Source organism: Balearica regulorum, chromosome 14, assembly GCF_011004875.1.
Source record: "Balearica regulorum gibbericeps isolate bBalReg1 chromosome 14, bBalReg1.pri, whole genome shotgun sequence".
Classification (NCBI taxonomy): Eukaryota; Metazoa; Chordata; class Aves; order Gruiformes; family Gruidae; genus Balearica; species Balearica regulorum.
Genome location: NC_046197.1, coordinates 7,177,869 through 7,204,902, shown reverse-complemented (window position 1 = coordinate 7,204,902; position 27,034 = coordinate 7,177,869).

Here is a 27,034-nt window from a genome sequence, read left to right as displayed (position 1 = left end):
GGGAAGCTGCTGTGGCTTTCTTGAGATTATGGTATAAAGCCTAAATCTTAGCTCACCTGCCTTGAATCCTCTGTGACCTGAGCGTCATACCCAGGTGGCAGCTGCTCCTTGGAAGCTCATGAGTGGCACAGAATTTTCTGTTTCTTGTTTGTTTCTCCATCACTGTCATGGCTGCGATGAGTAGGGTCACTGGGGTAAGCAATGGTTCCTCAGCTGAAAAAGCAAAGCAGGAGAGCCAAGCGTGCATGGACAAAACAAACAAATGAAAGGATAGAATTAGTTTTAAATATATTTTTGCCTTTGTAGTTGGAAAACAGAGCCTTAATCAGTTCTTCCAAACACACTCGAAAAAGCTATAGCAAAAATACCATAAAAGAATTAGGTTTTTTTCCAACTTCTCTGAGTCTTTCATGGTGATTGCTCTGTTGCAATCCAGCTTTTGTAATTCTTTATAGTGTCTAATTTAGATAAGGGATCTTCCTAAAGTGGCACTACATGGCATTACGCTGCAGAATACCTGGTGAGCCACAGAGAAGGACAAATTTCTCATCTTAAGACTTTTTCTTTGTAGCTTTGAAGCTATTGAGGGAAATCTTACATAGAAGAAAAAGAGGAAAAAAGAAAAGTGGGAATTGAAGGAAGATTGCTGATTTTGCTGGAAGAGCTTAATGCGCAATGCCGTGTAGACAAACAGATTTTCACCTCTGTTACAGTAGGATGTGTAACAGCCTTAACTCTTTCACATGGTAACATGGTTAGTGCTTGATAAGTGTGCTTGTATCTTTAGTAAGAAGTTCAGGTTTTCCTAACTGAAATAGAGAGCAAGGGAGTTAACAACAATTTGAAAACAACTTTGTAAACTCCTGTATCATCTGCCAAGTGGTCAAAGACCTGATTTCAAGGATTTATTTTTTTTTTAATTTTTATTATTTAAATATGTACTACTTAGTCAGAAATGGTGGAGTTAGAATGCAGGTTATTTTTGACATTCTTGCTGCTAATAAATCTTAAAATTGGTTAGAACTCAAGATATTATATAAGAGGATTTTTTTCATAGGTACTAGCAAAGTCATCCTATTAACTAGGAGGCTTTATGTTGTGGTAAGCACCATGCAAGTGTACGTGTCAGATGAAACTGGAACGCAGTACGTGGCAATATTGTAAACCCTTTATACTTAACTGAAGGTCTCACAGGCACTTGTAATACAGATTTTTCAAGAATTCCATTTTCCTATAACAAATCATCTGTTTATCAATGCTCTTACGTGATTACCAAGGAAAGGAGGAGATTACAGTATTATCTTGAAAGCACCAACTTCTGTACCATGCTATATGAACTGTAGGAGGCCAGACCTGTGTAAACTCAGCTAGTTTAAGTTGTATTCTCATTTAAGAACCTTGGTTTCTAGATGTCTCAAATTGGGAATACTTTGTTGTGCTGTAAAGAGTAAGACAAAGTCAATTTTATATTTTCATTTAGGTTTGTCATGAAACTTTGTGGCAAAAGGTTATACAGCAGAAGTAATACAATAGATTACTGGGTCACTTAGTGACTGGTTCACCTCCTCCAGTTAACAAAGGTAGCTGCGGTGATGGGGAAGATCATTTCAATTTTCAAAACTACTCTTCACCTTTAAAGACTTTGCACTCCATAGATGTAATTTTTAGCTCTCCATAGGCTGGTAGAAGAGGAAACAAAGGTGTTGTGGGGCTTTACTTTCACTTTGCCTTCCACCCTTGATTCAGTTATATTTCTGACACGTTTCGAGATGTTCAGAGGCACTAGGCTGAGTAAATGTAAGGCTTCTTAATACTTGTTATTCTTTATCCAAACCATTTTTTGCAGCTGAGGAATGGAGATCTGCTGCAGTAAAAATGCTTTGCAAGATTACCTCGACTTCTCAAAAAATTAATTTTTACAGGAAAACTAGGGAAATTAAAGCATTGCGAAAATGCTTAGTATTGCAATTTTCATTTCAGAGTGTCTTTTCACTTTTATTTTCTTCTTTTTCTTACAATTTTAAATTCCAGATTATCTAATGATAAGAAGTATAACAACTCAGTCTAAAATAAACACTTGTGGAATAATTTTCCATAGGAAAACTTAGGTATTTTGAAGTTTTATTCCAATTTGAACCAAAGCAACTCTTCAAAATATCTCATAAAATTTCTGCCCTATGCCAACCTCTATTTACTTATCTGAGGAGCGTACCTACATTTTGTGGCAATAGTCAGAGAGAGAAAAATAGCTATGTGCATCTTTTGACTTTGCCATTAGGGTTTTTTAGCTATATATATACGCACACATATTTTTATATGTGTGTATATATAGAGAGAGATAACTCCTAAGGTGTATGTGCTGGTTGTTATAGCCTGTTTAGAATCTGTTGTTAGTGTGTGCTGAGAGCTCTATTTCTCCTGCATGGAATTCAGAAGAAATTATTTGATCTTCAAACAATTAACAATAGGTTTTTCACTCACAATAAATATGAAGCGACGTGTTGAAGTGTAAGTGTGAAACAAAGAAATTTTTTTTTGAAAACTATATTTATTAGTGCTTCCAACACCTTGAATTTAAAAAAAATTCTAAAAATTTCACGTAGAAAATAAAGTACTGGTCAGTCATGTAAATCTTCTATAATTTAGTTTCTCTTCTCACTTTTACAATTTTTTCCTGCAATGTCCTAAGCAGATTATTTTTAGAAGAAACATTACTATGAATTAGTAGGCCCATAAATGACTGTGTAGTTCCATATTACTTAACACTGAATGCCATTTTGTCTAATATTTTGATCAAAAAGTTAATATATTTATGTCTCTAATTTGAAGACAAAATGGCCAGGTCTGGCACACCTTGTTTAGTAAGGGAATTTATATACATGTAAAATACACGTACCATCTTCTAATAAAAGAGAATGAACTCAATTCACTGTAAACCTTTGGCTGTTCTGGATGAAATTTCCCTTTGTGAATAAGTAGTATATTGCCATCAATAACAGTATATTTATATAGAGCTCTATGAATTTGCCTCCTCGCCGATATTCAAACTAAGACACTTTTTCCCCATATGACTAATCTTAAATAATCAGGAATTTCAACCTTTGCAATTTAATGTACCTATTTTAATATTAATTTAAATTTTAAAGTACTGTGATTTAATATCCTTGGAGGTCTGTCTGTTTGTTTTATGTGTGGGTTAAAGATTCAATACGTGTATGTTAAAAAGCAGAACTGACAGTTGATATTTTTTGCTTATTAGCATCATTCCAGCTACTTTGCTCTGAAGAAAACCCTTGACTATTCAAGGTTCAGGAAAACTAGTGCTGTTGGTAACCCTGACATTTTTTCTTTCTCTCAGCTAACTCCCAGGCTTCCCTTAGCTGAAAATATTTTAGTCTGTATCATGAATAAATACTGGGCCTTGTTCTTTAGGCTGGCCTCCTCTGCAGGAGATGTTGCCTGTAGCTCAGTATTTCACTGATCCAGTGGCGGTCCATGCTCAAGCCCATATTTGTTGGACCTTCCGCCCGATCTCCTTCGTTAATCCTGTACCTCCTGTTGCTAGGCGCAGAAGGAACAGTGACAGGATTCCTGCAAGGCAACAGATTTGAAACACCTTTAACACCATCAGGAGCATGGTCCTGTGCTTCAGCTGCAGCATTCAGAACATCAGTGTGATGTTTTCTTTTTATTTTCATTCTCGAAGTTGTTGGATGTAGGTATGTGTATGTTTGGGATCTCGCTATTGAAATAAGATGTGAACTTCTATCTGAAAATAATAAATATGCAAAATGATAAATTGATGGGCAATTAATTCAGTCTTCAGATAGTTGTTGTGTTCTATCTTGGGCTTTGAGGGTAAGCTCATCAGTATTCAGCATTGTTGTCGTCTTAGCCTTTATTTGCTAAACAGACGGAAAGACTCTTCTTAAAACCATTTGCTCTCCCTTTTTTTGTTTGGGTTTTTTTTTTTTTGTGTGTGTGTGTGTGTCTGTCTGTCTGTCTTTTCCACATCAGATTCAAGCTAATTCAAATCAAGGAGGAAGATGGCTGAGACCCTGAATTCAGGAGCTGCTTCTTTTCCTCTCAAGGGTGTTGTTATTACAATGGCTGTGATTCTAATTGCCGCAGTATTACACACTGTGAAAGCAGTTCTAGGCCATCCAGGACTCTGCATTTAAAAACCAAAAAAAAACCCCCAGCTGCCTGAATTTTCCAAAGAAATCCATAGGCAAGTCTGTCTATGTCCTAAAGCACTGATTTTGTCTATGAAATGGCTAAAAGATGCTGCTTTACAGCATGCAGCAATAAATTTGTATCGAATTCAGTTTTCAAATGGATGTCAAGTGCTGAGGAAGGTAATTACGTGTGAAAAATATTGAATCCTTTAAGAGATTTTCTGTGGCCAGCTGTTCTTTTTCTAGTTTTCCTAAAGGGGAACCAGCCTAGAAGTAGCTTCTCTGCCTATTGGCTACCTCAATGTCAGTAAAATAAATCTGATTTTAAAAAAAATTAAAAAATCCAAAATAATACCCCCTATATGCAGGCATGCATATGCACACAGAAACTCCTCAAAACTAGCAAGTATGAACTTGATTCCAAGACTTCCTTCCCCAGTATCTATTCATTATTGCTGTTTCAGGTACACCTGAATTTTACAAAGAATAAATATCTTCTCTCTGTAAATATCCTAAATACAGATATCTGTATATCTTAAAAATCCTCTATCTACATTTATCTATATGAATTGATGGCTAAATGTCTCCAAAAGAAAATGTTCTTGTACCATATGTTAGAGGAGTATAGAAGTACTACAGTTCAGTTACCAGTGTGAGACCAGCCCAGGGTGTAGCCACTGAGGCTGCTCGCGGGGCTGAGGCTGTTTATACCAGCGGGCTGTAACTGCTGCACGTGGTCTCAGCCATGTATTCGGATGCCAGAAGGTGTGGAAATAGACTGTCAGAATTACAGGGGTTTTCTCCTATATTATACAAAAAAAACCCCTGTAGAAATGCAGGAAAACATATTCCTAAATTAGTGACAAATTTTAATTTGAAACTGTGGGTGTCTGAGTAAGATGTATGCTGCCTTTCTTGACTATTACAGGACCAATGTTGGATTACCTTCCCAGGTTACTGGCACACCTGTCTTTTTGGGTGGCTCTTAAAAAATAGAAGGGTATGTATTCTTGCTCAACTAAAACCCTGAAATGTCTAAAAATAGGTTAAAAAAAGAGAAGTAATTGGCATTTGGCTTTCAGGTTAATAGACTTGTCAGTCTCTGATAGAGAGAATTGCGAAGCTTTTCTGAAGCTGACCGAAACCAGTGAGGACATCGCTGTCAAGGCTGTATGCCATTCAAGATCAGTAGTTAGAGTCTATTAGAGTAGATTGTGATGCTTGCTATGGCCATAACTCTTGTTTCCCTGTGCATGTGATTTTGCGTCATTTGGTGGGATGTAGTTAAAAGAATTCATAATCCTAAGCAGGGGCAGAAGTAGCTGAGCAAAATTAGGGATACTAGGGAGAATGTGGGAATGATAGGGGTTATTCATGAGGAGGGCTATGGGAATAAGAAATGGAAGGTGTAACACCTTGGTTCGTATTGTTAATTTTGTCACAGTGAACCACTGCAACAGTTTGACACCGTGCCTTGTGTTGATAAGAAAACAGTCCATGCTGGTTGCTAGTAAGAATCAACTGCATAATGGCTTGATTCAGCAAACAACTTGGACATGTTTGTAGCTGTAAGCGTGGGTGTTTAAAAGAAATTAATGCACATATCTCATAATTTGTCCTTCATTAGAATAAAAAGCAAAACTAATAAAATATTTCTAGTTCCATTGATTGTACAGTTAGATTTAGAAAAAATATATTGTGCTACTAATGAGATATTTTCTACCCAGATGACATAAATGCTATTTTCTTTGAGTAAAGTACTTATTTCAAAATATCTTCTAATAAGCTGCTGGTAGAAATCATCTCCCATGGACCTCTACATTTGGTTAAAATTTCATACCAGCTTAAGTGTTTTTCTCAATTGGAGGCAATTTCAAAGAAAGAAAACAAGTGGAAGAGAAGAAAGCAAGGAAACTTTTTGCAGTGTATCCCATAGAGTTAAAACCATCTCCAGTAGTGTGAGGAATAGACTCTTCCCTCTTAGAATGCTTGGTGAGAGCAGAGAACATCACAGATACTGCAGGCAGCTGAGGAACATGAAAGATTTGTACTGTTCTCCTTTTTCTCTTCCCTGTCCTCTCCTTTTTTTTTTTTTTTTTTTTTTTTTAAATCTGCATTCAGTCTTACAGCTGCAAGGCTGTTTATCTGCATTTGTTTTGCTTTGTCTTTTTTTCCCTTTAACTTATGTTTCCCATTTCATAAAGTCCTGCTTTCTATTTTAACTACTCTTGTGTTTTTCCCGTATTGCCTACCCTTCTACCTTCCGTGAATCATTTACTCTGTTTTCTAGTGCCCACCATTCTCCTCCTGCTCCACTGTTGCTGTGTTGTTACAAAGCCTGCTACCAAAATGGCAGGGAAAAGGACAGAGGGAATGAGCCAACTATGAATCAGGCAATGAAGCATGCACCAGTGGTTAAAAGCAGTAATCTTGGCTGTAGAGCGGGAAGTCAATGCCAATGACAAATGGGCAATAGCTGACAGTTTAAAATCTAGTGAAGGAAGTTAACAAAGTTGTTTTACAGCACTGTGCATCTGCAGTTACAGCTAACCTCATGTCATTCATTTTGGTGTCATGTTTATGGCTGACAGTCTTTGATAGAGGTGAAGACAGTACAATCAGCAAATTAAGATATGTCATCTTTAAATGGCACCACTAACTACATTTAGTCTTTTCCTCCTCTCTCTTTTTAATGGGCATTGGAGGTATTTGGCTCGTATGAAGTAAGGTATTCATGTGATAAAAGGAGGTCTGTTTTGTAGAAGAATAAGCAATTCAAGGGATGAACCTATTTTTTTTTTTTTTTTTCCTCAAGTTCCCAAAAGTTCAATGAATGATGTTATTTGTACCTCTTTCTAAAATCAGTTTGGTAAGGGGTGCTTGGACCTATTCTGTAAAGAGATAGTATAGTGTAAGTTTCTTTAATTACCAAAATCTGAAAATGATGACTGGATGTGAAGATTTGAGCATGTACCCATGGAAAGGATTTTAGAAAAGGGTGTCTGAAAGCTTTCCTGCCCATTCTTCCATGTTGTAACTTGCAGTAGTGGTGTGTACCATTTTGAACAGCATCAAACACTAGAATAAAACAGAGTAGCTGCTTTTGGGTAGTCATTCCCCAGCACAAAATTCTCCTGATACAAGTATTCCTTCACTACTTTTACAACAGGGATGTTTGCTTTAGTCCAAGTAATGGAATTACCTTAGGGTAGGAGTGCAGCAGCAGTGAAAAGAATCAAGCCAAGACACTTGATTTGGCTCTAGCCAAGCACAGGCATTTTTTTTACTTTTTGGAGCTCTGTGCAAGTCTGTGAGCAATAATTCAGTCCTTACTTTAAAAAAAAAAAAAAACAACAAAAAAAACCGCTATGCCACTACTTTGTACAGTTTTAATATATATGAGATATATATCAAGGAAAAAACTGTATTAGACAAGTACAACTTTCCAATTTCTCAACACTTAACATAAATAATTGCTGTACTATGAAGATTTAAATGGGGATTGCCACTTTTATAATTAATTCTTTTTTGTTTCATCCTCCTTACTAATTGAAAATGGGCTTTCAATGCAGAATGCTTTGAAATTGTGTGAAGAGATGGAATTGGAAATGAACTTAATTAACTACAAACTGTCCAAATCAATCAGTGTTTCACAGTGCCTTTGTAATGTACAGAGTTCATAATTTACTTGGGATTTGCCATAATACATATGCCATAATTGCAAAGTAATCATGCTAACAGTGTACAAAATTTAGTGTTATGCTCTGATGCTCTGTTGGGATGAAATGTCTGTGCTTTCACACACCAAACTGGATTGGGGGCAAAAGGGTGTATTTTCCATTAACCAAACAGAGGACTTCTATAAATTAGGACATTTCTCCAAGTCTGGCAGGGCTTTCAGATGTTAATAGCTAGAGAGAAAAAAATTCTTTGAATTCAATGTCCAAGCAATCTGGCATTTAAATGGTAGTGTTCTTGCTACACCATCCATGATGTTTGCAGCATGGAAACCATGAACTTATATAAGATGATCAAGGAAAATGAATCCCAAGCAAAAATGCTTTGCAAAATTTCTGTAGGTTTCCAGAAAGTTTTTGTGGAATAAAGCTTCTGCAGAATCAAGGCTATTGAATAGCTCTGTGTATTATTTTCTAGTGGGGTGGAAACTTGTTATAGACGGAGAGGAAAATTTGTCTTGAGTTTGCATTTGTCCTTTTCCACCTCCCAGACAGATGCAGTCTTGAGGTATGGTATTTGGTGAATGGGGCTGTCCAGTGACCTCAGACAAAACACTTGACCTCCCATACGTACTTTGTGTGTAAGACTCATTCAGCTGTCCTTAATCACATGCCACTGCCAACTTGATGCAATAGCTTTCCTTTTGGGAGCATGATGTCCAGTTGTGGCTAACTGGCCTATAGATGTTATTCAGGGAGCTGCACCCAGAATGGATGGTGGTATCCATGGTCATCAGGAATGTGCATCATCTTTACTTTGCATTTGAAGGGGCACTACCAAGTCCTCAATCACATAATTATGCTGTTCACAGCTTTATTCCAATCCTAAGCTCTATTTGGCTTCTAACAAAGTCCCAGAAAGAATTCTTCATTACTCCTGCTTAGATTCTCATTGCTGTGCACAGTAAGTATTTTGTATGACTTTTTAAGAGCATCACTTTCTCTTGTCTACCACTTTTGTGAAATGATTTTGGTTTCTCACAAATTTAGCATCTCTTCACATAAATAGGACAGTGCTTAGGTTTCTCTTTGTGCCTTGTGAACACTTTCTTGATTCTGTCTGTACAGTCCTGCTTACATTTTCAGTGTTCCTCCTAGAAACTTTTAACTTCATGCATCTCTGCGTTTCTCAGGTAATGTGCCTCATGGCGGCTATGTCTAGCTTTCCCCATCAAAATGTACTTGATTTGAGCAGTTTTGCGGCTTGGAAATTCCTCTCTGCACTATCCCTCTACATTTCTATCAGCGTGTTCTGTCCTTATTTTTTTTCCAGCCTTTAAATCTCTGATTTTCATTAAAGAAATCTCTTGAATTAGAGATTCTAGAAGCTTTCCAAAATTACATGTCTGATTCAAGTCTGGAAACTTCTATGCTTCAAAGTTTCTATTTTGATTTTTTTCATATCAAACTGAGACCCAGAAATTTGCTTCCTACTAGAGTACAATATTCTTCAAATCTCTGTAACATAAGCTGGTTGGATTGGATTGTACACTCTTATATAAAACCTAATGTTTCTGACTGAGTAATACTTAAATTAAAAAAGTGGGAGTGACTGTTCTGTAATCTTTGTAGCTCTGCCTCCATCCACGAATAGACCAAATTCTTGCCTGACTCTCTTTGAATTACTGGCTTTATCCATAAGCATCTTAGTTGCAGTGGCATGGGAAACCTCTTGGGTTTTGCCACACTTCTTGCTTCCTTTTCCTTCTCTGTTTCAAGCCGTGCTATGTTCTTTGCTTTAAAAGGCAGTGTTTTGAGCTGGGGTTAATGAGAAGTCTGTTAAGAATTGTAACTGAGTCCTTAGTATGGTGTAAAGAAAGCTGAAATAACAAAAGGCAGGTCAAGGACATTGAGAAGTACCAGTACAACCTAAGGCCATATAATGTTTGTGATATCTAAATCTTGTTGTTTTACTTTCCCTTCCCAAGCTGTCCTTTATATGTGATACTCCTGGAGTAGATATCTAAATTAAGAGGCTAGTTCCTTTAGAATCAGTACTCAATGTGCATATAGAAAGTTGGCCAGTGCTCTTTAAGGTATTCTTTTTCTGAAATCCACTCTCTGGGGGAGTGTGTCCTTCTCTGTAGCAGATATGCCTGACTTTTTTTTCTTTCTGCTAAAAGATAGTCTGTGGTAAGGAGGATTGTGATGTTTGGGGTACTGGCAGTACCACCTATTTAGAGAAGGAGTATAAAGCTGGGCATTAATGGAACTCTGGTTAGTGTCTCTTCCTGCCAGTGACAGCTCTTTGCAGTGCTTGCATTGCTCTGGGCACGCTAGCATGGCCTTGAAAATGCCCAGTTGAACGAGCTGGCTTCAAGTAATATAACAATGAGCACTTCTCATAGTTCAGCCAAAATCATTATGCTTGGGGTATTCCCTCCAGATGTTCACCAAAATGTGCACACCTCTTTTGCCAGCTAACCGTATGTCAGGAGCATATCTTTAGCTTGGCCCAGCAGGGATTAGCTGGCAGGATGGAGTCAGCAACAACTGGACTGGCTGTCTGGAGCAGTATGCAAGGAAAATGAGAAGTTAAATATCCAATAAGTGTGATATGAAATGCTGTCCAGAGAGCAGAGGTCAAACAGAGCCAGCAGGCACGGACAGGGGATTGTGGGACTGCCAAAGAGAACTGACTGTTCAAGGTGTGTAATTCATAGTTATGGAGTAATCACTTTGCAAGCTGTCTGGACCAGGAGGCCAGTGACAGCTGAACGGACACATACCTGGGACTGAGCCCAGCCTGCAAGCTCAGGGAAGTTTCCTGGGAAGTAAGCACCGGGCACTTTTTGGATGGACACTAAGGTGGCACTTACTGTGATATGGGCAACAAGCTGTCCAGTTATTAGGAACTGCCAGCTGTCTTCACTTCAAGTGTAGCATTGCTGCCATCACAAATACAGAAACCAAGCTTTGCCCCTGATACCAATAAGCCTGAAAACATGAATATTTGGAATATTTAATGTCATTAAGAAATAGGTCCCTGTTTACTGCAGCCTTGAGCTAAGTGCTTGGACAGGTGAGTATTCCTGCTGACAGTCAGTGCAGCCAGTAAGCAGACATTTTGATGAACAGGCAACTGAGCACTGCTGTGCATGGAGTAGCTGCTATTGATTTAAGTAATCTTATGCCCATAAAGGATTTTTTCATCACTTACTAAGAAACAAGAGGAAGTGGATAAAGATGAGTTGAATCAGAAGAAGGTTATTGCTGGAAATCCTTTTGTCTTTGAGTCTAATGTATGAAAACACAGGCAAGGCTGCCCAAACAGAACTAAACAGAACAAAGCAGAAAGCCAGCTAATGCCCATAAAGCTTCCAGACACTGCTTTTTGAGTCCTCAGAGCCCCAGAAACAGATGAAGGGCAATTCAATTTCTTTTAATGATACTCCACTGAATACACGCTTTCTTTCAAAAAGCCAACTGCTCTAAATGCCATTGACAAATACAATAATAATATGCTAGTGTCAGTGTCAATGTAAAACTGTACACCATTTTATATGTTTTGTGGCTTGTAAACATGAAGTAGTTCATTTTGATATACAGAGGAAAAGCTGACTGGGCTCAGCAGTGATGCGTAGTATCTTCCTTAGATTTATTTTTAATTCCAGATTCGTTGGTGCAATACAACTTCAAAGAATAGTAATAGCTGTAGTTTTCAATGGGTAAAGCTACACAAAAGTATGAATCTTTGAGATTAAAATAGATGCTTCTCTGAAACCTTACATGTTTCATACTAAGCTCATGCCCTGGGGGGATTTTTCCATGGAAAGAAACCTGCAAGATGAAACACTGCAGTTGTGAATGGGTTTGTATTCATTACTGTGGTGTTATGTGCACATGCGTGCAAGAACATGTATGCAGGTTTAAATACAAAGTTAACTTAAAGTGTCTGTAACCTACTCTAGCTGAATGTCTTCAGAAACAAAATGGCAATAATAGTCAACATTCTCCAGTAGGTGACAATCTCTTAAGAAGTGCAGATATGGGTGCTGTAGAAGCTATGGACATTGCAACTCTTAGCATTCCTGCTGCACCACTGAGCACAAAAAGCTACTTTTGCAGTTTTCATATTAGCAGAATTGACCTCTCACCAGAACAAGTTCCTTGAGGTTGTCTTACCTTTCTGGTCCTTTGCATCAGAACGCTAGGACAAACCAGAGAGCTGTCTGACCTATATTCTGTCTCTGAAAGCAGACAGTAATACAGGGTTTGCTGGGAGGTTTTTTTATGAGAAAATGTGTAAGGAATATGGCAACTTTCTCAGTTTGTGATGCTTGGCAGTCTGTCCTGAGCTGGAGATTGTATGTATTCAGACCATCATGTTTAATATCTACAAAACCATAGGTGTCAATCTTAAATTATAATCTCTTTTTGAACCCAGTAATACTTTGAGCTTCTGCAACAGCCCAGGGCAGCAAATTCCACAATTTAATGTGTATATCGTATTGATTTTTTTTCCCCCCCTTTTATTTCAGCTGGCTACTTCTTTGTTTCTGATCATGCCCCATGTTTTGTATTGTGAAAAATGTATATGTATCTATATTCTTTTTCTTCAAACTGTATGTGATTTTATACATTCCTATCAGATTCCTTCCATTGTTCTCCCCTTTTTTAAAGCATATAGAACAGGGACAGAGTGAATCTCAGTCTCCCAGTGCTCAGTCCAAACCATACTGAAAGTCACTGTGTCAGTGACTTCTCTTGGGGGAGGAGATAATGTGGAGTCAGATCAGGTAATCTTTGAGTAGCATTATTTTGTTTTATAGTAGTTGAAATACTTCTTTTGCATGAATTTAATGGAAGAAAAAGCATAGAGGGGAAAAAAAAGCTAAAATGAAAGGATATTTCTTTTTTAGTAGCATGCAGAAGATTTTTGGAGTGGGGAAGTGTCCTGGTTTCAGCTGGGATTTAATTTTTCTAGTAGCTGGTATAGTGCTGTGCTTTGGATTTAGTATGAGAATAATGTTGATAACACACTGATGTTTTCAGTTGTTGCTAGGTATTTGTAGTGCTTACACTAAGTCAAGGACTCTTCACCTTCTCAAGCCCTGCCAGGTGCACAAGAAATTGGGAGAGCACAGCCAGGACAGCTGACCCAGACTGGCCAAAGGGATATTCCATACCATATAACATCATGCTCTGGATAGTACAGGGGAAGCTAGCTGAGCCCAAAGGGTTGAGATAATTCTCACAAAACCAAGACAGACATTATAAATAAATTTCAGGCTAATGCACATTTACATCCCATAGGTTTCATAATAGCATCCAGATAGCATAGGTCCACAGTGATCTTTTAGAAAAGTGGTTCCAAATATTTAAATGTTACTTAAAAAGCCCCAAAAATCAAATAGTGATTTTGTGACTGGAATCATCTTTTGACTGCGACTATGGAAGGTATTTAAGCAACAGAGGGATATAAATTGTTCATTCCAGTAGATTCTAAGTCTCAGGTATAAGTCAGTGTGTCCTAAAGAAGTTAGGGGAATGACCCTTAACAGTGTTAAGAACATGCATGATGATAAACAGAAAGCACTTAGTATAAAGGATGTGGCAAATGAGTAAATTAGGTAGTTTAAACAAAAAAGCAAGAGAAAATTGAGGAAAAATTGGTATCAGGTGACTCCCTGCATCTCAACTAAAGGATTTTAAAGTATTTAAGGAGCAGACAAACATCACAAACTGCAGACAAGAAAATTGTGGGGATGGTAAACAATGATTTTGTATGTTTCTTACAATACCAGTGAAATGTGTGACGACAGCCTCATTCAGAAGTGAGACTGCAAGTACCAAAGAAGATGAGATATTCATCGGGGAGACTGAATATGCAAAAAAAAGATATAGTTCTTCAAAAATTATTCTTGATTGGCATTATAATGAAGAGATTTACCACTAAATAATGGTAGATGTGTGGTTTGACCACAAGTTTAAAGCTCTGACATTTAGATAGAATTACTGTGTTTGTTACTATGCGGGATATCTTTAATATATATATATATATTTTTTTTTTTAGGAAAACATATTTCTCCAGGACAACTTGTATTGGCGGTCCTTTAAAGTAAAAACCTTTGTGTAGAAAACAAATTCAAGCTAGCTAATGTCTTAACTTTCCTCCCACCACTTCAGCTCAGTCATGTTGGTGGCAACAGTTGTGAGAGGTTCCAGCTGAGATCAGTCCTCTGTTGTGGGAGGTGCTGTACAAAGACAGCAAGAGACCATCTCTGGTTCAAAATATTTACGGGCTGTATAGTCACTATAGATCAAAGCAGTAAGATGTGGTGATGAAGTAGCTCGTTTCAGGTTAAACAGCAAAGACTTTATCTTATTTAAAAATAGAAGCATGAATGCTTATTAGCAGTGTGAAAGGAGCAGTTGCTCATCCAGTGACCAGCAGGTGCATGGAAAGACAGAGCAATTGGCAAGGGGAAAATTGAGCTCATGGATTCTGCTGTCAGCCAGTTTTCCATCAGCATGTACTGCTCCCTCCAGAGGAGCTGAGTCTCTGTCAAGTAGGGACAGTTTATTCATTATTGGCTATTTAGCTGATTCTGTGCCAATTAGCTGCCATGAGAAAAGGAATTGTCTAGTTTTAATAGTTCATGTAGCCTGCAAAAACAAATGCACCCTGAAAATTAGCTGGGACAGAGGCCTAGACCCCTAAGAAAAAGTTCTCGTCACTGCATCTTAGGGGATTAATATTTTGCAACACAAAATTGGCAGTTGCTATACAGACCTCATAAAGAACCAATAATTAGCCAAAAGTTAGATATCACTTCACAGGGATGAGTTTCCTTAAATCTGTTCTGAAGGAAGTGCTGCTGGTAGGTATTTTGGTCTCTCTGTTGGGTCAGTAATGTCATCTGAGCAGGCAGTGCTGAAGCTTTCAGTAACTGTGCAGAAGTTCTGGAGTGGTGGGAATCATTTGCATGTGAAAGGGCAGCGTATGTTAGTGGGTGAATTTCTGCCCCTCCAATCACTGCAGAAGTGAACGAAGTCCCTCAACCTCTTCTAGGTCAACCCCAGCCTGGAAGCTCAAGTTTACTAGTGAAGTGTTATGGTGTTGTGAGACAGTAATATCAGGAAAGAGATTTTAGATGCTAAACATTTTATAAGAAAATAAACTCAAATCACTGAATTTCATATTAAATTTCTCATGCAGCTTACTGCCATTCTCTTTCAGAAAACCTTACCCATTCAACTGAATCTTGTAAGAACTGTGATAAAATTATCGAAGAAGCTTGTTTTCATTATTTCATTCATTTTACTTTATCACTTCATTGTCTCAGTAATTGTTCACCAGTTCATTTAAACTAATTAACTATTTGTTATGGTCATTCTTAGTTTGCTTTAGTTTTCTCTTAGGAATCTCTCAGTTCTTTAAGATATTGACTTGAGCTAAATGTCTTGAATAGCAAGAATAAAGGAAGAAGGAGAGTTGAGGCCAGCAAATATTCCTTATACTCCTCTTGGGCATTTATGAGCTGTAACTTCCACTGAAATTAGGAGCTCTGTGGAATTGAACTGCTAGAAAGAAATGTGTTCCTGCAGCTGCGAAAGTAACACTTTCTGTGTCTGACAGGACTGCAGCAGAGCAGGCCTGTACAGCAGCAGCAAAGGTGGCAGTTAGCACTGGAGGAGAATGAGGTTGTGCTAGTGGTGTGAAAGTAATACCCCTGTGCTGAGTCTTATGTTCTGCTCTCCCGTGTGGAGGAACACCACCTGGGCTACGAGCAGAGCTTGCTGCAAATGTGGCTGACAGAGGAAAAGATATTTTAACGCAAGTTTTAGGTCAAAGCTGAATTTCTTTGGTTACTGTTCATCTATTATTTCTTGAATGCTTGTGTGCAGCACACAGTATAATATATTGGAGTGACAAAAAATAGAGCTGTGCTAGTAAGCACAGGGAGGCTGGTTTTTGTATTTTTGAATTAGGACTTTCAGATAAAAGTTTCTTGATCAGATTAAGCAAGTTTTCTAGGATCCTGTCAGTGAAAGCTAAGAGGCCATTTTCGGTGTCAGAAGTTATTAGAAATGAAATATAGAAATTGGAATGAAATACTGGCGCTCTCAAGTATGTGGCAAAGCTTTTGTAGCCTACAGTGAAGCCAAGATTCACCCGTGAGGAAAGAGAAATGAGCTGATACAGGTATCCAAATGTATCATGTTTATGAAATGCTCAGAATAAAAGAAAGAGACAAAGTGCAGTACCCTGAAAAGCAGTAATGATTCTGATGCTACCTTGATATGGTGCAGCTGTGTGTTAGTGACTGGCTGTGTCCTGATAAAGATGTGTAAAGAAGCTATAGGACCACGCTGAATTGTATTGCTGATATTACAAGTTTTGAGAATATAGGCAACTAAGAGAATTGGATATGTGATTAGGAATTATTTCCCTCCAATTTTTGGGTCTGTTTTGTGGCTCAGGAGCACATGAAGGTAGAACTAGACCCTACGTAATATAGAAGCCAAGATTTTACACCAATAAATACTCACAGAATGAATGAGTATCTGTGGTTTTTCATGAGCCAAATCACTTGAGGGAATGCTTGCTCAGCACTGCTACGCCAAGATGTGATGTTTCGGCTTGCTTTGCAGCAGTGCTGAGTGGGCTGGTGGCAGGCAGTGGGGAATTAAACCTTCCACTGCCACTATGTTCTCATGTGGAACTTGTTACAGAAAGAATCAAAGAACAGTAAGGATGGTTTTTGTTGGGTTGTTTTTTTTTTGCCAGGAATATGTGTCAACATTGTAAGCCTAGTCAGAAATTAATTTTCACCAGTTCCTTCTGGTACAGCCTCCATACTGCTGAAAGATGTGAAATTTTCTGCCACCTTTCAGACGTTAGCTGACAATGCAGTAGCTATCTACAGCATGTAGTTACTTTTTACATCTCATCCTTGAACAAATGAAAAGCACCAAGGAACACCCCAGTCCATTGTTTTGCGTTAATGTATGCGTGAAAAGCAGCTAATTCTAAGACTATAATAAGACTGTCTCTCAAAATTGCAATGAAGATTTGCTTTTGAAGTCTTCAAAGAGGAAAATATAGCCAGCACCTATTCTGTCTGTTTATTTGAATAAGCAGGAAAGTTATTTTCTTCTGTTCGAGAAGTTCTGCCATTGCTCCAGAAAAAAGCTATAAATAGTGTATTGCTTAGTCTTGAAAGAAATTCAGCTAATGTTAAATTAAGGTGGCTTTTGTAAAATTGTTTTTTTTAGCATATTTAAATGTATTAATAACAACAGTTTTATTTTAAGAGTTCCCAGAATTTTTAACACTTAAGATGAACTGGAGGAGAGCATTTACAGATTTTGATGCCACAATATGGGCGAGTTTGTTTTTCCTTTCACTTTACCCTGATGCCTTGAATGCCTCCCCAGTATATTGCAAAATACAGCATGCTGGAATTACATCTTTCTGGATAAAAATGTTACCTAGGTCTTTGCATAGTTTTTAGGTTAGTCTTCCATGGTAGTTTAGTCTATAAACTAAAGTTTTGAAAAACTTTGATTACCTCAAATAGACCTTTGTCAAAGAGAGGTATTCCTTTTAAAACAGTAAGCTTTAGGATTTACCAGTCAACTCCATTTAAAGAATGTTAGTTCTAGTCAGTACTAAATATTATCAGGTTGTTGTTGAGCTAGAGACAATTCAAATGAGATTTTGTATTTGCAGTAGAATATAGGGAAAAAATATAAATATGAAGTTGTCACTTGTCATTACACCAAACTTATTTATCTCACCAGTGCTTGACGCGGACTCTTTGCTGAGAAGAAAATATCCAGAGATTGTATTTCTCTGGAAGGGCAATACAGACAGTCTTTTCTATAACTATTCAAAAAAAAAAAAAAAATTATTATTGCTGTAGGTTTTACTGGTGTGTATACTGTTACATTATTTTGTGGGCCTATAGTAGAACTCAAATGGAAAACGGCTCTGCTTAGAAAGTGAGCATACCTATTATAGCTTCAGGATAGCATCAGTACCTCTGCTGCTCTTGAATGGAAACAAAACTTAATGTAATCCTAACCATTTAAAAAACCTGGTAAGGAATTTTTGTAGAGTTCACTCTTTTGCAGAAGCTCAGTTTTGGTGCACTTATAAAGAATCAATGTTTATGGTAAGAACCTCTTGATCATATGGTGAGCTTTTTGATTAAAATAATAAAACTACAACGTTACACCAGTTAAAGTTCAAAGGTCAGACAAGGGCAGAGAGAGCATCTCAGGCATTGCCACTTGAAAGCCACATCAGCCTGGAGGGGAGGATGCTGTTGACTGTTAGGGTAGATTTAACATGCACACCTATGTATGCAATCGCTGTAACATGCAGACATCTTTAAAATGTGATAGGTTTTACTATACTGATTTTACAAGTTAGTATATTTTTGTCATTTATTTAGGACTCCAACATTACTGGATATACAATTAATGAAAGTGAAAATACAGAGAACTTCAGAGTTCTCTATGAGAAAATTTCAGTACTATGTACTGTAAACCAATACGCCCTCTGAGTATCACAGAACAGTTAAACTGTTGTTTCAAAATCTAGATCACACTGTTTTCATTTCTCTCTAATCTCATACTCTCCTTTAAATTATAAATTGCCCAAGTGACATGGACTAAGCCAAGGGAACTTTTGGAATGTATTTAATATGGTTTTATTAGCTTTACTGCAGGCTCAGGATATGATTTGGTGTGTTGGAGACATATCTGTATTCAATGATGCCTCCCTCAGGATTCATTCTCTTTTAATGAACAGTGAGAGACAGTAGCAGCGTATGTGATGTACGTTTTAGCATGGTTGATGAGTTTCTGCAGTTAAAAAGTACGTGTCATTGTTATTTACTCTGTATTATTTATACTGCAAGCTTCTCAGAGGCCCTAGCCCCATTGCACTAGGCAATGTAAAAAATACAGATATTCACTATATTTTTTAGCTATTTTTCCTGAGAATAACAGGCAAAGGCAAGCCTTGAAAGAAGTGTGAGTCAGACTCCTCCTTCCTCCTCAGGTACAGTTAACATTCTGGAACATGGCATTGGCTGATAAATGATTGATTGTGGTGTGTTTAACCATTTCAGTGGTTCTTGGCATTCTAGGAATTGTTGGGCTTTTTGCTGACTTGTTTTTCATGACCCCATTTTACTTTTTGGCTCAGAAAAAGGGGCTACTAAGTACATTCAATATTCAGTAAATTCACTAAATCAAGCCTCAGAAAAAAAGACCACATGATGAAGGGACAGTGTCTAGAAGAGGGTGAACCTGAGCTCTGCAACACTAAGTTTAGATGTGAATGTCATTACTGGAAGTTTGGCCTACTTGATATGACGTTTGCGAGTAATGCACTTCTTTTGTGTAGCAAGCATTAGTCAGTTTAGTCAATTCTATCAGTCAAGCATGTTTGTTTAAGCATACACTGAAGTGTCCCCAACAGCAGTTTTTGCTCCACTTGGAAGAAATTAAGAAGGGCTTTCTGTAACAAAAATACTGACTAAATGCATACGGTATTTTATAAAAACTCCGAATTTTCCACCGTCATAGTGAGAGAGACTGAAAGGCAAAGACCTATTAAAACATATTCATTTCAGTGGCAAAATAAGCCATCTTCTTTAAACACGTTGAATGTAATTCAGTAAGTGACCAGATACCTCAGAAGAATATGAAAGAATCACTATAGTGGTTAGTTTAAAAAAAAAAAAAAAGAAAAGGTGTGTGGAATAGTATTTTATGCACTAGACAGAATAATTATGTCTATTTAAGTAAATGCATAGCTTTTGTCTATGGCGGTGGGGTTTTTAGGTCTTTCTAAGTAATGATCCAAATCGATCAGTTGCTATGGCCCAGTATTCCTGAATACAGATTATCTTCAGGAGCTGCAATAAATAAACCCCATTTAAGACAGGGTTTCATTAAAGCATTTTCTGGTGTTTTCAGTTTTGTGTCACTTCTTTCAAGTGACTATGTTTAAAAGGCAAGATTGAGCTTGAAATGAATTATTACTAAATCATATAATACTGAGTGACACTAAAATCATATTGAATGTTGGAGCAAAACATATTTATAGTGCTCTGCTTTACAACCATTGAAATTCACTAAGATTATCAGCTATGACAAAATTATGTTATTGAAGAGCTTAACTCACTAACTGTTATAAATTTTATGTAAAACCCTTAAAATCTCTTTTTTCCTCTCAGTGGATGAAGAGAGGACTTGACATCCAAATGTTCATACAAACTGAGAGTCTTTCCACAATGGCTTTAAAAGCAAAACTTTCTAAGATTAAGCACACAGTAAAGGTTAAAAGTGATGTTAGCTACATCCTCTCCCATTTCAATGGAGGCATGCTGTGCCATGGAGACACAAAAAGAAAAACTGCTAAATTACTGTAGTGCTTCTAACGCATTTAGCATTTTTAATAGGAACCCCTATCATAATGAGAAGCTAAAACTCTGCTTTTGAATGGATCTCTCAATTTTTATATTTTCTGAGCTTCATATTTAAAGGTTTACTGCCTATGTTTGTCAGATTTTCCTGATGTATTTTTAATAATAATCCTAATAACTAATTAAAAATTATCTGAAATGTAATCTTTGTCTGCTCTGCTGTAAGAATTAGCCTAATTTCCTAACCAGAGCTAGTGTTCTTTTCAATCGTTCTACATGTAATAAAACGGGTTATCTGAAATTCTGGAATAACTGTACGAGGGTGTACTTTAATACTACAGACCTAAAATATTCTTAAAGCAGATTTTAGAAAATGAGCTTTGTTGTGACATAGGGTACCATTCAGGATTTGATAGTACTGTAGAGGTATATCTGATTTACTTGAAAAAGGAGAAATTCCTCCTGGCACATGATAGATGCAAAAATAAAGCTACTTCTATGTATTTTTGCAGTTGTTTGTGGGGTTTTTTTTAAAAAAAAAACAAAACCAAACCAAAAAACCCCCACCATTTTCCTTCCTTACAAGCTAAATTTATCATCTGTTCTATAAAGCATGCTTTGCCATGGTCTGCACTGGAATGATAGAAGGACAAGTATCCCATTAGTGTTGAAGCATCCTACCATGTGATCCATCTAGTATCTTTCACGTGATTATACTTATCTGCCTTTCCCTGACGAAAGAAAAGTAAGCACATGTAATAGGTTGGAGGTTATTTTGGAAATAGAAGAGGACAATTCAGAAGTGCACGTGGTAGTCCTTGTTGCAAAAGAGACGCATTGCAGCATCCAACGGTAGCTGTAACTTTCATAAGCTTTGCAGATGTCTTTCCTGGTATAGCACATTGCTGTAATTGAAGGGAGAGAGTATGCACGTGTTTTTCCAAGGCGGGAGTCTTCTAGCCTGATGGGTGGTGATATTCATTTTTGTGGAGATCCTAGAGAAAGTAAGGATTCCATGAGCTTTCCTAAAGCTATGAACTAAATTCTTCACTAGCTGATGGCATTGCTATTGTAGCTGGTGCCAGCTCTGGAAGTCTTAGTGTCTGTGCCTTTCCATGGCTGCCATGTGGCTTGTTGGAGCTTCCAAGTATGTTATTTTGTTAGGGTCAAATGTGTAGTACCTACATTTCTTCTCCTTTGCTATGGGTGTAAATACAGATCATCGCCTACATTAAAATGGCATGTTGCATCATCTTCTAAAAGGTCAAGGAGAAAAAAAGGGGAAAAAACCCACCAAAAAAATCACACAAAAAAGGCTGTAATTTTTATGCAGATATAGCTACAGGAAGATGACTACTGTGGGTCAAAGTAGAGTGAAAAGGTCAGGGATTAAAGCATGTAATCTCACTTGCTGTTATCTGTGCCTTGGTTCATTGATGAATTGCAGAGATGACAGGGTTTCTCAATTGTTACTCTAAAGATCTGTGTACTTTTTTTTAGAGTAAACTCCCTATTTTTATCCTTTTTTTATCCAGACAGCCCCCTGTACCCAGAGATCTGCAGTACTCGCTCTCAGTGTGCCTGTACTTTCTCATTTCACTGATAAACTCTAATGTCCTGCGTTTTTTTCAATGATAAGGTAGACTATTTCCTTAAAATAATATTTTTGTTGGAACACAGCAGTGTATTTTCAGTACCTTCAAGAATTAAATTCATTGGTGCACATCTTTAAGTATGACTCTTAAGATAGTTGTAACTTACATATTACAGCCAAAACCTTGATATAGCAGAAGATGATTGATGTTTTGTCATATTTACTTCCTTATTAGAAATTCAAGGAAAAAATGGAAATTTCTTATGTTTTTGCTCTACATTTCTGCATAAGTGGAAACAGTTTAATATTTGTTTCTTGTAACAAGATACTGGATTGTGGCAAAGCTAATAATTCTAGAGATTTAAGCATGTTTTTCCAATAAAGTCTCTTTTTAATATAGCAGATTTTGTTTTTTAAACTAAAACAATGCCCACTAAGAAGAAACCTGCCTCAAAAAACAAAATTTAAATAGAGCAGGTAGGAATGCAAGCTCATGTATACAGGCACAGATACAGGGCTAGAAATGTATTTCAAGCTGACATTGACTACAGTTACTTCATTTGCATTCACTTGAATATGTTCTCAGCCCTTTGGACTATGTGTAATAAAATGTACCCGTGCAATGCACAACACTGAGAGATTAATGCAGTTAGTCTCCTAATAATTTGCTTGTCCCACTGAACATTTTGGAGATGTCTCTCACTGTCAAGAATTGATTCCAGTAATCATAACCTACCAGCTGGCGTGTCGAAGACACAATCACACCTGGCAGTTATGCTATTACACTACCAATACAACCCACTCATTGTCCTACAAAAGCTAAGCCATCATTTTGATTATCAATACCGTTATTTTTTCTTTAGTTAAGAGATTGATTTCTTTAACATTGCAGAGTGGAAGAAATAAACTTTTTGCAGATCAATAGCATAGCACTCTTTCTTTTTTTTCCTCAGACAATCTTGATAAATGCAGTTTTAGATTGCTTATCTTACTGGCTTAACAGCTTAGGTAGAAACAGCAGAAACCTCTGTATTTAAAAATTCTCTCTTTTTTTTTTTTTTCCTTAAAGTGTCTTCTGATGTTATGCTGTGTACTTGCCATTAAACTGCCTTAAAATTCTCCAGTAAGCATCAGTTTGGCCATTAAGTATTGTTGCTATAATTTTTCTGTGTTATGTTGACATTACATTCCAGTAGTTTAAAAAGCAGCATCAGAACATCCCAGGTTCACAGGTCAAATTAATTTGAAAGTTGGATGGAGCACTGAATGCTATTACTGGAAAATTGATCCTGAGAGATAAAGCTCATTACCTAGGAATGCATAACTGGAGTATTACCTCAGCATAGGTCTCTCTGTCCTCTGTAGGAGTAAAGTTACCAAACATACAAGAAATTTTTATTTATATATTTTCTTTAGGAGGATTTTTAGAGGACATTGCAGTGTAGTTGTCAGCAAACTGTTAAAGGATTTTTTCAGTGTTTGAAGGAGAAGGAGAAAATCTATCCAGAATTTTCTTTTTTTCTATTAACTCATTGAATAAACTCTTGAGTAAAACTGACTGAACAGTCAGTATGGGGCCTCGCGGATGAATAGCTGCTATCCATCTGGATAGCAGAGACCTACTAGAAGCATCAACATGGCTTTGAGCAGAGCGCCTTACTTTCAAATCTCTCGATAGCTACATAGTTCTGGGGTTTAAGTTGTATGAGCAAGTTGCTTTTCTCCTGTGCTTCTCTGTCAGCATTTCTGCTGTGTGTGATTGTGTGTGTGTATCTTAACCTCATCCTAGATGCAACTGAAAAGTCCTTTTGTGTTTGGCCTGTCACTCAGGAGATGTCTCATTGAATGCTATTACCTCTACAGGTGTCCAATCAGAACCAGTGTCTGACTGGAGTTTCTTTATCTGAAATACTCAGGCTAACAAAGGAGGAACCATTACAGTCTATTACATGTGAAAGGAACTTTCCCTGGACTCGGTAAGTGGCGCAATTTGTTTAAGAACTCCACCGAAGTGCCCTAAGTGGGTTCTTAGTGCTGCCCTGTAGACTCTGGATGGCTCCCCTGCTATGCCCCTTTGTTTAATCCTCTTTCAGGAAATCTTTTCTCAAATATTCATTTCATTTAGGTTATTAGCATCATTTCTGTCTCGCGTCTGTTGCAATCCTTTATCCCTGGTTTACTGGAAAAGTGGAGCAGCATCCTACCAAAGATGGGTCTATGTGGGATTATTTCATTTTATATTTACACGGAAGTTTTTAAAAGAAGAGGTCTTTATACCTGGGAATTAAAACTTACTGGTGGTGGTAAAAATAATAGCACCTCTAGTGGTATTATGAGTGGCTAGTATACGTAGTGATAATTCCCTGATGTAAATTGATGTGCAGCAACTGGTGTACCTCTTGTCTCTCTGACATAAAAATCACGTTGACAAAATTCAAAAACAGAAGACAGGAATTTCAGTGAGCTGTTCACCAGAGGTTCAGACTCTGCAAACAAGATGCCCTAGGCACTCATAAAAAATGTAGCGCCTCTGCCTCTTTTTGCCCAGTAGGGTCATGTCCAAATCCTTTCACCTTTAAATCACTTGTGTCTTGCTTCACTATTGCATCCTGCCCTTGTTCTTATTTTGTTGCTGCCTTAGAGGCTTCTGTTGTTCCAGAGACGAAAGAGGAACATTTATTAAGAGAGATTTATTTGGAAAGGTCAGACTCTACATTACCTCAGCATTAGGTTCAGTCTGCAGAATAATGATTTCATTTAGAACACAGAGGTTCTTCAGACTTATCACTTATTTTAAAATATGACTTTGAGGAATCAAACATATGTCAAAGTCTGGTAAATAAATGAATCTCCATTCTGCTGACAGCTTTGGAAGCACTAGAAGCTTTAATGGTTGTTCATTCATTTACACTAATTTTTTATTTTAATAAAAATCCCTGCATGTTGTTGATCTTTAAAAACCATGGCACATCTCCCCGAAATAAACTTTCTGCTCCAAATTAGAATTCAGGTTGCTTCACATTTCCTGTTCTAAGAAGAGAAAGGGTTATAGACATGCAATAGACAGAAAATGGAAGAAATTACACATTTCTTATAACTGTGGATGTTAGTCTAATTGTATATGGGTAATACCAACACGAAGCTTTCTTTGTATCAGTCTATAAATCAGTATCTGTTGTTTTCTGTTACAATTCATTAGTGGTTCCCCATAAAAATCAGGTATAGCTTTTTTTTTTTTTTTTTTTTTTTAAATAAAATACTTGCACTATGACAAAAATAGAGCTGTTGTAAAAGTCCAGATTTTGAAGTCAGTGACTTAAATCTTGGCTTCATTGACAAGGATCTCATACTAGCTATTATAGGGCTTTATGCCTGCATGATTTAGTAAAGTACATACTTACATATTTAACTATAAAGCACATAGGAACTGTAGCCCTATGTAGTAGCATCTGGAAATTCAATATATATGCCAGACACAGTATGAACACAGATCAAAAAGAAACTATACAGGCATCTCATTTAAGTATGACAGGATATAACAGATTCAGATCTACAGGAATATCTGAAATAGTATTAGCTGGCTATGGTCTTATAAAACAAGTGGCTTGTGCTTTGTTAAAACTTCTGTGGGTATCATAGTGTGGTTTAAAGAGGTGTTTGAAGATATATAATGGAATAATTTGGTGGATATTTATGGGACCTCTTCCCAGTGTGAGAGCAGTAGGGGAGAAAGTGCTTATTTAAAATGTAACAAGCAGATGAAAGATGCTGGGGTCATGGGCTAACCTGAGGCAGGGATTGACCTCTTAATACTCAGTGAGAGCCAAGTAAGATAGACACAGACTAAGAAGGGCTTTGAACATGAAGATAAGCAGTTCATGTTTGAGGTAAAAGAGGAGGAGGAAATGCCTAAAGAAAGGGCATGTAGGAAAAACAGTTAAGTTCAGAAAATGCTGTTTTCAAAGACTAGTGGGAAAGGTTGCATAATTACATAGATATTTTGCATTTCATGCAGAAAACTTCTGTAAGGGTTTGGCATGCTCTGAATATGAGGTCCTGGAGAGAGGTTGGTTTTATAAAGAATGCCCTGGGTCCACACGAGTGGACATGATAGGATGCTGAGGAGATTGTAGGTACTGTTGGTTTGTTTTGTGGGAGAGATAAGGGAAGATGTCAGGGATAAGGGTTTAAAAGCACTCTTGTAGTTATATAGGTAGTTCTATGGAAGTAGCATCCTGTAGATCCATGAGGAGAGGTCACAGATGCAGCTTACTTTTTCAGTGTGAAGAAAGGTAGGTTTGGAGTATAGAGAAGAATGGCAAGACATCATAGATGGAGCCTGAGTTGTGTTTGTGGAGGAAACACGTGAGAGAATGTGGGACAGAACAACAGCAGAATGCTGAGAGACTCTTGCTAAATGTTGCAGAAAGAGTAAGAATATGAAAGATTAGAGATATGAGGAATAAATATTACAAGAGGTGTATCAGAAAAGTGAAAGGATTTCAGAAAGAGCAATGCTTTGTGTATTTTACTCCTCTTTTTAATCTCTCTATTTATTTTACACAATATTGTCAGCTCTCTTTTTCAGCGTTTGCTTCTTGCTTAAAACTACAGCTGCTGCCTGTTTGTAATCCATTACTTCACTCAAGACATGTTGTCCCCAAGTTTTCCTTCTTTTCTGCATTTTTGTCACCCTACATCCCTTCTTTAATATCTTCTTAGCCTGTATTTCTTTCGACACCAAATCCAAGTTTCTTTTACTTATTTCAGAGGTCTTCAGCATTCCTTTGTCTACCCATGTGTATTTTACTGATACTTTGCTTCCTTCCTCTTTGGCAATGTCTGTATTTCATTAAACATCTTGAAGACTTCTTTCTCACTGTTCCTTGAGCATGGAGCATCCTTCCATGGCTGATGTACAACTTAATCTCCTTATTTTTCTACTGCTATTACATATAAGCAGCACAGAAATTACCAACTGAAAATAGCCTTCTGTCTTCATATTTGTAGCAATTATGGGATGCTGGAGATAGGATGTCTCTTTCTGTCTCATCTCAGGATACTAAAATGAAAGCTTAAATAACAGTTGCAGAACTATTCAAAATTCTGCATCAAAAGCTGCTTCACTACCTTAAA